The 15,274-nt window shown below is 33.2% G+C and overlaps 1 pseudogene; it reads right to left on the reverse strand.

Moving 5' to 3' along the window:
- Positions 1–4,633: 4,633 nt before the first annotated feature.
- Positions 4,634–14,584, reverse strand: LOC110614365 (annotated as a pseudogene).
- Between the last annotated feature and the right edge of the window lie 690 nt (positions 14,585–15,274).

Consider the following 15,274-nt stretch of genomic DNA (forward strand, 5'->3'; position numbering starts at 1 on the left):
TGAAGAGCTATTTGTTCTTAAGGATTTCAATGTTTTAAATATTGCAATCCAGGGCTCCGCGTATGCCAGGGTATCTGAATCAATCAGTGTACCTTACCTTATACCCTGAACCCTGTCATTAATTCGCATAATATAAAAAATCTAATTATGTTTTTTAAAAATAAAAATTAATTTTTTTTTTCAAAATTCACTTTCTAGCAAAATATTAAACAAATTATATTCTTTTAACACTTATTCCAATTAATACACCAATTTATAAGTCATATACAGTAAACAGGATAAGTTTATTTCGGAGCTAAAAATATCTATTTTTATTTTATTTTTAAATTATAATTATAAAAGATCATTAATTCTGATAAATAATAATTTTATTTGACTTTTTAAAATAAATTAAATATAAATTTCAATGGAAATTTGAATATTTAATTTTTTTTAAACTTAAATTTAGCTTTATTAAATATGTTTTTTTTTTAAATAATTGGTATATCATATAATTTTTCCTTGTTAAAGCTATTATTTTTATAGTAATAATTACGGGGAAAAGGACTCAGGTCATGGCGGGAAGCAATGTACGTCGGTTTTTGACGCTTATAAATATAGTGATATTTTGTCAAGTTGGTAAATTAGTTAGCTTTTTTATGACAAGACATGGACCATACTAGTAACATTGCATGCATGTGAGCCGCCTACCTAACTACGTCATCCTAACCGTTCCTTTAATCTTATAACCTACACGTCATTGCACGTGGGAAACATTTGCACTCCCGTTTAAAAAGTAAGAAAACATACAAGATTTTCCATCAAATAAATTATCTAAATTATAATAAAACAAAAATATTAATTTGATTAAATTATTCTTTACCTTTCTTAATTATATGACCTTTTTATATAGATTATGGAAAGAGATCAATTTTTTATGTAGATTATTTGAGACGGAATTATTAAAATTTAAATAATTAAATGAAATAAAAGTAGTAGAAATAGAAATAAAATGAAACAATTAATTAATATTTTTTCAATATTTTTAAAGTAATAAATAATTTTATATAAATAATTTTTTAAATATGATATATCAAAGTGAATGGGGGGGATTAATTTGCTAGTTTCGATGTATTGGAGTTGAACAAGATACATTGGAATTTATAATAGTTAAGACAATATTAGGAACATGCATATTGCAGGAATTCAGCAGTTGCAGCTGTTGCTGATGCAATAATTTCATTCAATTATCCAATACAGTAGATAACACTGTTTTGAAATTTTATGGAAAGGATGAAAAATACGAGAAGGAATTTTTTTTAATATTTAATTTTTGTATATTGTTTTCTATGTATTTATAAAGGGGTTAAACAATTATTTTATTTTTTTATTCTCTTTTTTTTTTCTAGATAAAGAAAATTAAGGTTTTATTTTATTTTTCAGTCTATATTTCTTCTCCTTTCATTTTGTTTACATATAAATAGATGGCAAAGGTCAAATCACTTAAGAAAACAAAAAAAAATCAAAAAAATAAAAATCCCAAAGTACAATTAAAATTGACATAAATTAAATAATAAAATTAATGATTAAATATTAATAATATTAATAAAAAAATTTCAAAGTATTTGAGTTCTAATAAAAATAAATATACAATATAATATAGTTAATAATTTATTTCTACTATACCATTAGTAACACCCGCAATAGATAACAGTAAAGTAGATATATTAAAATATAAATATAGAGATATAATTATAAAGTATAATAAAAAAAATCAAAATTATGCTTGTTTTTTTAAAAAAATTATTTTTATTACTATAACTATTATGTCTGTTATTTTTTTATCTGAATAAAAATAAAGAATTTTTACTTTAAAAAACTGTTTTATCTACTTTAAACTTAATTTCTATAATTTTTTGATATTGAAAAGGAATAAATAATATAATGAATAAAATATAATATGCTTGAATATATTAGACGTAAAAATAATTATTTTAAAAAATTGTTTTAATTAATCAACTCTATTTACAATTAGTACATTAATAATAATAATAATAATTCCTTAAAAAAAAAATCTGCTTCGTAAATGGAGATGCGTTATGTGATATGGCTCGCCGACCCTGACGTTATGTTAAAATGGAAATTTTGACAGTTCTGTTGCAGAAAAAATCTGGTACATTGGAACATGAGGAGCTCACGTGACAACTATGACGTGGCAGTAGGGCAACGGTTAAAGTATAACAGCAATAAACACCTGGAAGTCGGTTGGTGAGATTATAAATTGAGTGGATAGAAAATGACGTGTCAATGAGTTGGATTCTTATTTTCAAATGAATTATTATCCTTCAAACAATGAGAATTTGATGTTATTGGTTAGCTCTTTTCTAATTTTCTTCGCTTAGAAAGTAATTAGAAAAATAAAATTAATAATAATTTTTATATTATGAAATAAATGTTTCATATGTTATAATTATTCCATTATTAATCGACTATAAATATTTTATATTTCTTTTTAAATATTTTATATTTCTTTTTTGTATTAACTTCTAAGTTAACAATATAGTAAATAATAAAAATAAATAAATGATAAAAGTAATAAGAAAGTGATTTGAATGCAAAGAAACATGCGTGTAGCTTAGTCAGACAAGTTAGCCTTTCGTAAAAAAGCAAAGAAATGCTTAGTCAGGTAAGTTATAAAACAACACAAGGACGGCTGGGATCCTACTTGGCATTTATATCTGTTTTTATCCATTTTGCCGATCCAAATCATTGAAGCCAACGTGGCTTATTAGCAATATGATTGGGAGAAACTATTCCATCATTCGTTGACTTTCATTCTCAAGTTTTAAAAATAATATATTTAAAATTATTAATTATTTATGAAAACTAAAAACTATTAATTATTTTTAAATTTTACCTTAACGGTAATAATTATTTTTATAATTTTTTAAAAATTATTATTATTAATCAAATTTACATTTTTTCATATTTATTTTTTTTCATTTATAATATTATAGCGTTATAATTTTAATACTTTAATATATATATTATAATTATAATAAAAAAAATAAATACTAAGATATTTTATATAATATTTTAACATAAATATTTAATTAAATAATTATATATATTCTATCACTGTTTTGTGTTCAACTTATTTATATATACTGTGACTCATAAAAATTTTAACTATTATTGTAAAAATAAATAAATAAATTTATTTTTATTTTAATTTTTATTAAATAATTTAATATGTTTTAAAAATTTTAAATCATAATTAATATTGTGAGATAAAAATATATGTAATAATTTAATATTATGCGAAGGAAGACTTACTTTTATTTTAATTGATTAATTTATTAGAAGATAATGAAAAAATATTAAATAATTTTAATAATAGATTTATTAAATTCATAAAAAATGATATTAAATATAGATTTTTAGGATAATATTAAGATGTTACACTTTCAAATTCTAAAATTTTTTTTATTATTTATATTTAATTATTTTAATTAATTTTTTATTATAAATTAAATTAAATTTATAATATATATATATATAATACTATTATTATAACGAATATAAAAACATGTAACATTCAATAAAACTAGTTTAATTAAAAGGAGTTCACGATAAAATTCCACATATCACTTTTCAATTTATAAAAATTGAGATATATCAATCTCTTGGAAAAAATAACTTACTATATATATATATATATATAGATTTGTGATAAGATCCAAAATTGCTAATACTTAACCACACGCATAGGAAGCAATCACAGATTATGGAAAGATATTAATCTGCATAGAACCAAAAAACTAATTGCTAAATCTTTCAAACCGTCCAGTTATACATTCAAAAGCATCCAATTGAAATTTAATGCTAATAAAACTATTTCCAATACAAGTTAAATGCAACATAAAATCAAAACAAACTGAATCAAGTGCACAGGCCCCCCAAAAAGTTCACATGTATAAATCAAATAATGAGAGAGAGACCTACAGCAACCCTTACCCAAACCTTGAGAATTGGTTAACAGTAGCGGGGAAGAACTTTCAACAAATAGAGCAATTGGTATTAGCAGCAAAGCAATCGAGAAATTGAAATTTAAGGTTTCTGAATTCGCTGGACAGTATATGGTAGCAAAGCAATCGGTAATTGAAGTTTGAGGCTTGGGAATTGGTAGGATTGTAGATGGCAGCAAATCAATTGACGAACAGCGTGGAAGAGAAAGATTGAGGGCGTTGGCAAAGTGTTAAGCGTCTTCAATATTCGTGTCGATTGAGGACGATTCAATTTTGTAAATTCCACAAGACTTGAGAAAAAAAGACCAAATATACATTATTATGCTTAAATTGTTAACTTCAAAATACAAAAGATTAATTAATAACACAAGTTAGAATTAAAAATTGAAATTTATGTCTATATATATATATATTGACATCAAATACCAGATCACGAAATCGGAAAACTGTACCTACATGGGATGATCGTAAAATGAGTTTCATAACACCGAAGGGATCATTTTCACCGGTCTATTTCTAGGCATTTTTGCTAATCTTTATACATACGGGTGTGTGCGCGCGCACGTGTAAGCGTAAGGACTAAAATCTGTCAAACTGATTTCACCTCGTTTTAAAAACAAGAATTATAAGTAAAAAACAAAATTATTTTCTTTAGACTGCGAAACAGGTCATACTGCTGAAGCTGTTTTCTCCGGAAATAATTCTAGATAAAATCTAGTAAAAAAACCTAAAAGCAAGAGAAGGAAAAAAGACCTGAGACATTTCATATGAATCACCAAAGATTTGTACAAAGTTCCTACTACCTCAAAACTCGATTATAAATTTCACAATGGTTGGAACAGGAGGATCATTTATAGGTCGCCAGCACAGAGTTGATGACATGTAGGAGAACACGGATGGTTGAGAGCTCAAAACCAGTGATCGTTTGCGAGCTCCGTTGGTGGTGTAGGATACGAGATACTTGATCAAAGATAGGTCGCACGTGCATTGCAATCATTTGGTCTGCTGGGTTTATGGCGGCTGCCACGTCTGTCATCCACGCCAGCTTTCGAGCTGTATCCTTGTTAACATCATAGGCCAACTGCTGTAGAAGAGAGAGCAACACTCCTTGGCTCAATATGAGGAACCGTTGCTAAGATTCCACGCAAATCAACCTTGCAAAAGCAGAGGCAATATTACACAACTATGTTATCCAAGTTGCTTTCAAAATTGATACAAAATCCACCGGCAGATTAGCAACAAACAAGACGTAGAAGAGACTACAATGAAAACAAAAGAGGCTAGAATAGCATTGAATATCTAGGATGCACTAACAAGATTCTTGAAAACTCAATATAAGATGATCAGAAAGGACCCATAGAAAATGAAGAGCTAAACATCTTCCAGGTTCTCATAAAGGAAAGATAGCTTGATATTGCTAAAACTAACTTCATTACCAAAAACACTAACTTCCATCTGCACACAAGTTTCATCTCATCGCATACAAAAGAATGAGGAATAGATAGGATGATAGAAACCTGAGAACATAACCAAGATACTATGGATACATCACTTCTTTGCAACGCAATGGTGAAGGCCTCGTCATATTTGTGTTCTGATATCAACCTTGATAGGTCTTTTGTTGGATCCACATGCATCTCAACCTTGATTATTTGGAGAAAATTATAAAAATAACAAACCTTCAGGATATCTAATCACAATTGACAGACAAAGTTATCTTCATAATCAAAAAACCTTTTCACGGAGGCCAGCCAAAGGTCCATTGCTCAGTTGTGTAACCAGGGGATTTGCTGCACTCGAGTTTGTGCCAGCAGCAGCAAGAGCTACCATCTTCCTTTGACTTTCAGCCAATTCCCCACTCAATGTTTGAGTCAATGATGAAACAGAGTTGATGGCTTCCTGTGTTTAACAAAACAACAGTGTGAATAATACAAGTGCTCATAAAGAGAACAGACAGGAAAAACCGACAGCGAAAGAATGAGCGACTATCCAACTGTTCTAATTTGCATTTCTATACAAGTCCAACACCAGCCAAAACCAACAAACTTCAAATATCCTTGCTGGCACTTGCAATGAAGATTGAGAAAACTCACCATCCAAAGATCCACATATACAAGAAGTTAAATAACCAAGAAGCATAATTATAACCAAGTTAATCATTTGCCCAATAATGACTGACATTCATCTGAAGAATAGATGCTCAAAACTATTGCATACTTCTGTTATGCAAGTCATATTTCAGCAAGACAAGTTCAATTAAAAAATAAAAAATAAATAAAAATAAAATGTACATCTCCCAGCCCATATACTCTGTCATCAAAGGCATCTTGAGAAAAGGATGAGTTGGCTCCCCCCATCCTGTCTCCCCTAAAACCCTCCCCCTTCCTAATAAACACTCTAACATGGCAAAGAATACTCACTCTTAAAGCAAGTGCCAATGAAGAATGTGCAGATTCAAAATGCTGTTGAGCTGCAGTTGTATGTTCAATCATCCCTTTACGGAAGGCAGAGTCTACTTGCTCGAACATGGCTTTGCATGACATCTCAAAGGCAGGGATTACAGAAGCTTCCAAACCAGTTTTCAATGCATCCTGTGTAAAACAATAGAAGGTTTATTGTCAATATATTAGAGATACTCAAAGTCATATCACTCACCAATTCGAAATGATAAAATAAAATAAAATAAAAGGTTAACTTGGGTCTACATCTTATTCAACAAAATGCCATTACCAAGCAATGGTCCTACAAAAGTAGGTCCTGGTAGAAGACAAGTACATAGTCCTACCCTCGTGCAGATGATTGCACAAGTGGATGCTCTTTGACTTGCAACCCCTCGGTTGCAAACGCATTTATGATTGGTATTGCACTAGATAATGCCTCTCAGATGTCTTATTCAACCAATTACAACTCATTAAAATTACATCAAGTTCGTCAAATACAAACCTGGAGAGCTTGCTTTCCAGAAATTTGGAACTGTGCTTGAATTTGCCTAGCGACAGTTGCTTCAAGTTTTGAATTAACTGATTTCTCCAGCTGATTCACTGCTTTATCACCAACTCCTCTCTGCAGTCCAATGAATCAATAAGCCCACAAAAAATATCATACAATAAGCATAAAAAAACCTCAGTTTTCTAACCTGGAACGACTCTGAAATAGCTGAAGATATTGTTTTCTCAATGACTGGGGACATTGTACGAGCTACAGCTGGCCCAACTGAAGTCACTTCTTTCTTCACTGCTTTCTCTAACATTGCTGTCAAGTCCTTATTGACAAAGTTAGATATCATATTTGTTATTTGCTGTGTGCGATCCCGGAATAACTTCTCAGTTTTTGCATTCTCCTCTTGAAAACGAGCCCATAATGCATCAGTATTTGCCTTTAGAGCTTTCTCAATGCTCCGACCTAAAGTTGTTTCCAGTCTTCTACATTCTTTTGAAACAGGGACAGCAACTATATTAGACATCTGCTTCTGCATTTCTTTTTGTGTGGTCACTAGCTGTAAAGAGGAGAATGCAAAAATCAAATTTGATAGTACATCGGTCAAGTGCACACAAATATTTTGATATCATACTTGAAGATACGATTCCAATTGGACATATTTACACATATCCTTTTTACTAATAGTAAGAAAATGCTCCACACTCAAGCTACAACAAAGTTCTACCACGAACCATTTGTGGGGGAGAGGTGGTAATCTTGGTGGAAAGTTATATATGCATTTACCAAAGTTAAAGATGCAGCCTTCAACAAAAATCCTTCCTAGGCCAAAAGAAAGAATAAGAGGTCCCCAGGGAAGTTTTGAGACAAATCTTCATCTTCAAAATTAAAGATAAAATAGTAGTAATTATAAAGGATGCCACCAATCTTGCTCACCCATACTTCTACTGAATATATTACACAGCATGTAGACATACAGCTACATTTGTAGATGGAAAATGGGAGGAAAGAGAAAGGGACACAAATTCCGAAAAATTCATTTTTGTTTCACCTGTTTGGGAGATAAAGAAAAGCAAAACTAAATGACACAGTAATATGGGGCCCACCAGAAATTTTATTGCCAAACTTGGGAATAAAATGGCGTAAAGTATATTAACTAGTAATTTACCCTTATAAAATCTTTGACTGAGGGATAAATTTGTAGTTCTACCATCATAAAATAACTTGACTCAATTTTATAATCATTCCCCAATCCCACTGTCCTTCTTAAATTTGTTTTCAAACTCAAACACGTTAAACATCTATCAGGAAACCAACCAAGATACATTTGAAAGTCTTCAAGAGCCTGTTTGGATATGGGGAAAGTCGAAGGGAAGGAAACTAAATTGAGGAAAAAAATTGAGAATTGATACTTTCCTTTGTTTGGGGAAGCAAGGAAAAATGACAAAGGGGGGAAATAAAGTTTATTTTACTTCAGTTATTCTCTATCCAATTTGGAGAGAAAATAAAAATAAAAGGGAAAACATCATTTCAATTGAAAAATTATGTATGTGTCCTTTATTTTGTTTAATGTTATTGAGAAAATAAATTAAAAGTAGTAATTTCAATAAATAATAGAATTTTCTTTTCACTTCTTTTTCTTCTCAAATAAGGGAAAAGAAGTTTATTTTCCTTTCCCCTCTTTTTATTTTCTACCAACCCAAAAATGGTGAAAGAAAATAGAGTGGAAAATAAAATATGTTTTCTTCTTGCTTCCTCCCTCATTATCTATCCAAACAAAAGGGGGAAAAAACACCAAGGTTAAAGGTTAGAGCACAAGATGTCGCACAAATATGGTAGGAGTTCTATATCTCCTAAACTGAAATCACTACCTGACTAAGCATCTCCTGCATAGCAAAAATTTGAGAAAAGGCAGCTTCTGTAGATGGGAGACTTGAAGGGCCAGTTGGTTCATCGAACGAATCTGTTGAATTAAAAGCACTTGGAGAAGCAGTAGATGGACCTGATGCTTGAGAATTTTTCCCCTTCTGTTTCTTCCCCTTCATATTTGAAGTTGTTGATTGTTGAACTATTGTGGGCAGACTTGACTTGGAAACTTTTTCTGAAGTTTCTTTGGTCGAGTCATGGACTAGTTCTTCCTCACTTCTACGAGACGGGTGGGCTATAAACTCAGCCACATTAACATGCTGAGTTTCCTCCATTGTATAAGTTTCTGCTGATATGGAAAAACACTCCCTGGCCATCTCAATGCCAAGATCTGAAGCCTGGGAGCAAAAATACTTTTCCTTTTTCTCTGCAATGAGGTTTTGAGGTTCTCCTCGGAGGCCAAATTCATCACTCTGAGTAGATTTTGTTTCACCAACTACTTTAACATCCACCTCTGCATTACTGACATCATTGTTGACAACAACTTCTTGAATACTCATTTCAACCTCAGTCTTGACCTCACTATTATTATTACTAGGAGATGAAGCACCCATTAAAATCTCAGAAGGAGTTATCAGATGTGTTGGGTGTTTAAACATGACTGGCGGATTAAGGATGCCAGAATTCTCATCTTGTGTGCTTTTCATCTCACCAGTCCTCGAATCACTATCCAAGGAAGTAACATCTGAAACATTTGTCTGAATAGTGTCCACTGGCTGGACTGAATAATCAATGACCGGCTGATTTAAACTTTGGTCACCAGGTGGAGGACCTCGCTCAAGACTTGCTGCAACTGTAACATCAGTGAAACCCTTATGTGTCAGAAAAAGAGGAGATGATGCAACACAAGCAATCTCAGCATCACTAGTCGAAGGGGTCAAAACTAGAGGTTTAGAGTGATGCGAAGTGACCACATCAACAGAAGCAGAGCTTTTAGGAATGTCAGATAAGTTACTTCCACGTGAGTCCAAATAAGCAACTTCTTCAACATTAGTTAGATCATGTGAAACATTGGGATCCGACTTCTCTGAAACCATGTTCTCCAACAGTGGCGGCAAGCACTGGCATAAGTCCAAAGTATACTGCTGAATAGCCTGTGTCTGGACACAATAAATCTGAGCAACACATTGGCCATGTAAAACATCACTGGTCCCTGTTAAACTCAATATAGGCATGGTAACGGTAAACTCTGATATGTAATCCATGCGGGTCACTGCTGGATTAGTACCATAATCCAAGTGTATAGCATATATTGCATTTCTCTTGGCATTTGCAAGTAAGAGGAGACCCACTTGGGACAGAGCTACAACTTGATTGAAGAATGCCTCTTCAGCTTGAGGTTCAACTGAACTCTTCACCTCTAAGGTCTGGTTGCATTTCAATGTATCAGCATCACTAGGTAAGAGCCATCCTTCTCCCTTGGCAGAGACCCAGATTTTCACTTCCCGATTTTGAGGCCCCTGCTCACAGATTAGGAAGATTGAGCATACACATAGACTAGTCAAATTCGAAAAACTGAACATGAAATATTTATACTGACCAAAGTTTAATTTACATTTTCTTCAACAAATGCCATCCTGATAAATAAAATGGTACTTAATAAACTTAGTAATTACACAAATGCAATTTAGTTACTCAACACATGGCTAGCACAAGCATGACAAGACTCTGGCAAACAAATATAAAGATATTAGCAACATGTACCGCAGTGACAAGGATGATGTGATCTGGACGGTCAGTAGCAGTCAAGAAGGTAGCTGAATAAACGGACTGGCCATCATGTGGTCTCAATACCACAAGAGGCACAGCCTTGAGATCCTCCCAAATCTTAATCTGCTTACAAAATGAAATTTGAATCAACACCATTGAAAGAGGTTTAATTTGTGTAACTAAATCAAAAGCAACGGGAAATAAGCATATATGCTAATTCAAAAAGAACTCAATGTTCAGGTGCATCTGACGAGGAGATATAGGTTATTGCAATATCTACATCACATTGGAGTTTTCCCTACTCAAAGTTCATGAAAAGGAGCATTCAAAAAGAACTCAATGTTCAGGTGCATCTGACAAGGAGATATAGGTTATTGCAATATCTACATCACATTGGAGTTTTCCCTACTCAAAGTTCATGAAAAGAGTTCAATTTCGGGATCCTTTCTACTTTTAATTTCAACTAGAACTGCAACGATCCACTTCACTGAGTAACATATTTTTATTCTTTTTTTACCTGTTTCATTCATAACCTAATTTAAACGTGTATAGAAAAATTCAACAAGCCAACCACAATAATTTTAATTTTAAGTTGCAGATTATAAAAAGAATTCATAAAGTTCATGTGCATCAATAACTAGTTTCAAAGAAATAACTAAAATAAAGTAAAAAACAAAAGCAAGAAGAAAACAAGAGGATCAAATACAACCAGAAGGAAAGGACAAAATACAAACCGTGCCGTCCATAGAAGCAGAAACCAAACGGGTAGTCATCCATTGGCACATTGATAAATCAGTCACTTCTCCATCATGTTTGCCAACCAACTGGATACCATCAATCAGTTTCTCAACAGGACACTGAAGAGGAACCTCTGATGAATAGACTCCATCCTTTCCAATTTTGTTAGTATCAATTCTAAGAACACGTTTACCAACCCCGACTACCAAAATTTCCTATTAAAAGTATGACATAAAAGGTTATAACCAAAGAAAGCTAAAAATAAAAGGAATAACAGAAAAAAAAAAATGAAAGCAAACACTATTTCATTGGGGAAAAGTAGAGAATGTAGTACCTGTTTATAGCAGTGCCAACAAACTCGTGGATTTTTAATTTCCCCCTCTCCTACTATTTGAACAGCAATAACAGTCTTTCCTGTAATTTGCGGCTTATCTTCCTCATCTGGGCCTTCAGAAATTTTCCAGACATTAACCCGTCCATCTATGCCAACGCTGTATAAAAACATGTTATCCAACTCAAAGAAAACCTGAATAGGAATTTTGAGAATACAGAGAGAAAGCTACCTAGCTAAGAGTTGAACATCCTCAGCGAAGAAAGCCATATCGGTGACCCTCTGACAGAAAAAGTACGCAGTTAGGTGAGTAAGTGGAGCAAAAATACAGGTGCTGAAACATTTTTTTTTTATCAGCCCCTTTAAATAGTCTACTAAGTGAATTAAAAACCAAATGCAAAATCAACTTTCTGCAGAAAGTTAAGAACTGAAAAACAAAAAGAAGCTCCCCAAAATGGCTTATACTATAGATATCACAAAGGCGGACTATTTGATGATCAGTTATACCTTATTTGAGATGATTATAACATCGACCAAACAAAATCCTTCTAGATCTAAAAGATGACCAGATGGCAAAAGCATTATTCTGATGTGTAAAACAATTTTCTGTATTTCCTTTAGTAGATCATGTAGAAAAAGATGCAAGGCATTTATGATAATCATTTTCAAATCTAAATATGTGATAGGCTGATAGAAGGATATTTGAAGTAAAGATATTTTCTACATCTGACAATCAGAACAAATATAATCAGCATAAACACCTTTTACTTCTTGCAGTAGCATCCAGGTTATATTATTACCGAGAAAAACACAGCAGAGGTCCACAAAAACAGATGACAATTTTGATTCCAAGTATGGAGAGATACATTTCTTAATAACAAACTCATATATATAAAGTAAAATAATACAATTGAGTATTGTATGCCCAACCCAATTCAGATTACTTAATTTCCTTATTTTCCTCTAGAGGCATCTGGTTGATTTTTGTGCAAGCTGTATGCCTTTAAGTGCTGCTCTAATCCCTTGCATTCTTATGCTACATAGATAAATTTTCATTCTCAATGCTTTTGTATAATATTGCATGAACTTGTAGACTTATTTTGCCATGAAGAAAAATGGGGATGCAGATCAATATGGTTTGTACATTAGTTGGGAAGTCTTATTCAGCTTGGATGTTTTTATCCATGGATATTCAATTCTAGAACAGAAATTATTGTCAGGCAGTTAAAGGGAAGGGGAATAAGATGATGGACTTCAAATGCTAAATTATGTTGATTGTAAGGAGTTGCATTGTCATCTTCTACCATGTCTATCAACTTGCCTGGACTCAAATCCAGAATTCACACTTACATTCCATAATTTCTTAAACATAGGTAAATATAGCTTCTGCGCACAGAAATATCAACTCCTTACAAAGCATCACCCATTTCCACGTGGCAACAACACACATACATAAGACTCAAACTTAGTATCGAAATAACACTCTTTCTTCCTCTAATCAACAAAATCAAACTTATCAACTACAAGACAGTGAAACCCACAACCAATCTACTCTTTTAAGATGTTAAGGATCAGTATTCATACAAAAGAAAACCAACTTCAAGTTTGCAAACCAATTAAATCCACGTGAAAATAACGGAGTAAAAACATAGTATAATCAACTACGAAAAACATAGTATAATCAACTACGATTTCCTCTCAAACATTATAAAAAATAAATAAATAAACACACATGCACCCTCTTCATGCAAAGGAAACAGCAAAAGTTTAATGCAGCTTCAGTTTTTGCAGCCGCTCGAGCGAACAACGAAAGGGAAGAAAAAAAAAAGTGGCAGAGAAGCAGAAATGGTGAGATTAGATTGAATTATACCTGAGACTGGGTGCGAAACAAGGACCTCAAAGCGGTATTAATGTTAAGAATCCTAATATTGCCCTGCTTCAACCCGTAGCAAATGTAGGATTTATTGACAGCAATTTGCCTGCCCAAGCAGAGCTGAGGATCTGAAGTGTATTTAGTGATGGGGGTAACTTCAAGCTGAGGATGAACCTCCCCTTGCAACCTCACATCCACATCATACACCACATGATCACCCGAAATCCACCTGCCCTTGGGCAACTTGCTGCTCGGCATCTTAATGGGTCCCACAGGAGTAACAATGTTGCTGAATTCCGGGGTATGCTGATGCTGCTGAGGCGGTGGCGGTGAGGGGTCTTGATTAAGCGGCGAAGAAGGAGGTCGGAGGAGGGCCATGATTTCAGCCCCACTGAGGTCATTATTGTTGCGTGGAGAAGGGTTTTGCTGCTGTTGCTGTTGGGGCTGAGCTTGAGGTTGGGGTTGGAGAGGAGGTGTAGGATATGACAAAGAGCGCTGCGGCGGCATATGAGAGATAGGAGGAGAAGGAGAAGGAGGAGGAGCGTGGTGGTGGTTATGGATATGGTTGTCCTGGGGAGGAGAATACGAGGGGAGATGGTGGAATTGCTGTGGGAAAGGGAAGGGGAAGTTGGGGTGGGTACCAGTAGGAGGATAAGAAGAAGAGGGGATTGATGTAGGAGGAGGAATGATGAGATTGGGAGAAGGGTTTTGGCTGCTTGCTATGGCTGTGGCTGTGGGCATGAAGAATTTGTGCATATCAAACTGTGGGACTTGTTGATTTGGGGATGCCATGAAAATGGGGAATGTGAATGGTTTTGTTGAGATTTCAGATCTAATTTCCAAATGGGTTTTGATTGTTTGCTTTGTTCTTTGATTATAGAGAATTCCAAATCAAATCAATCAATAAGTATAGTGATATTTGTAGATATTTGGCTTTGGGGGTTTCTTTTCAGAGAAAAAGAGAGATCTGAAGGATTAAGAAGAGGATGAGAAAAAACCCCACAAGACTTTACAAGTGAAGGACTCTAGAAAGACCACTGCAGCTAATCAAAGATGCTAACTTACTTTTTTTTCCCTTCACGGCTACAAATTACAAAAGCTTCCTGTCTAATATATGGGGTAAACTGTAATTTAATCCCTCTGATTTAGTGAAATATAATCTTTCGTCCCTCTATTTTAAAAAATCATCAATTTAATCACGGTAAAATCTATGATATTGGTCCATCCGTTAGATTTTCAGTTAAGTCACCGTTAGTCTTAATTAAAAGACTAAAATACCCATTATTAATATCATTATATTCTTCTTCTTTACACCTACACATCAACCCTTCTTCTTCTTTACACCTACACTCCAAAAATCCTCCTTCTTCTTCTTCTTCACCCACACCCCAAAAACCCATTATCTTCTTCTTCTTTAACCCCACACCTCAAAAACCCTTCTTCTTCTTTACACCCATACCCCAAAAACCCAAAACCCATTATCTTCTTCTTCTTCTTCAGTAGGTCAATCTTTACACCCACACCCCAAAAATCCACACCCCAAAATTTTATTTAAATAAAAATAAAATAAAGCATTGTGCTTCAAGCCGAAAAATTTTCTTTGTAATTTCGTGATCCCCACTTGAGATATAATAGATTGGATAGCGTTTTCCAATTTTAACTCTCTCTGCTTTCGCTTCTTCTGCTCTCTTGGATTCGTTTCTCTTCTCTTCTTCTGTACAGAATGGAGCTTGCTTTAAGCTTTGGTGATAC

This window comes from Manihot esculenta, chromosome 5 (assembly GCF_001659605.2).
Source record: "Manihot esculenta cultivar AM560-2 chromosome 5, M.esculenta_v8, whole genome shotgun sequence".
In the NCBI taxonomy this organism is placed as follows: domain Eukaryota; kingdom Viridiplantae; phylum Streptophyta; class Magnoliopsida; order Malpighiales; family Euphorbiaceae; genus Manihot; species Manihot esculenta.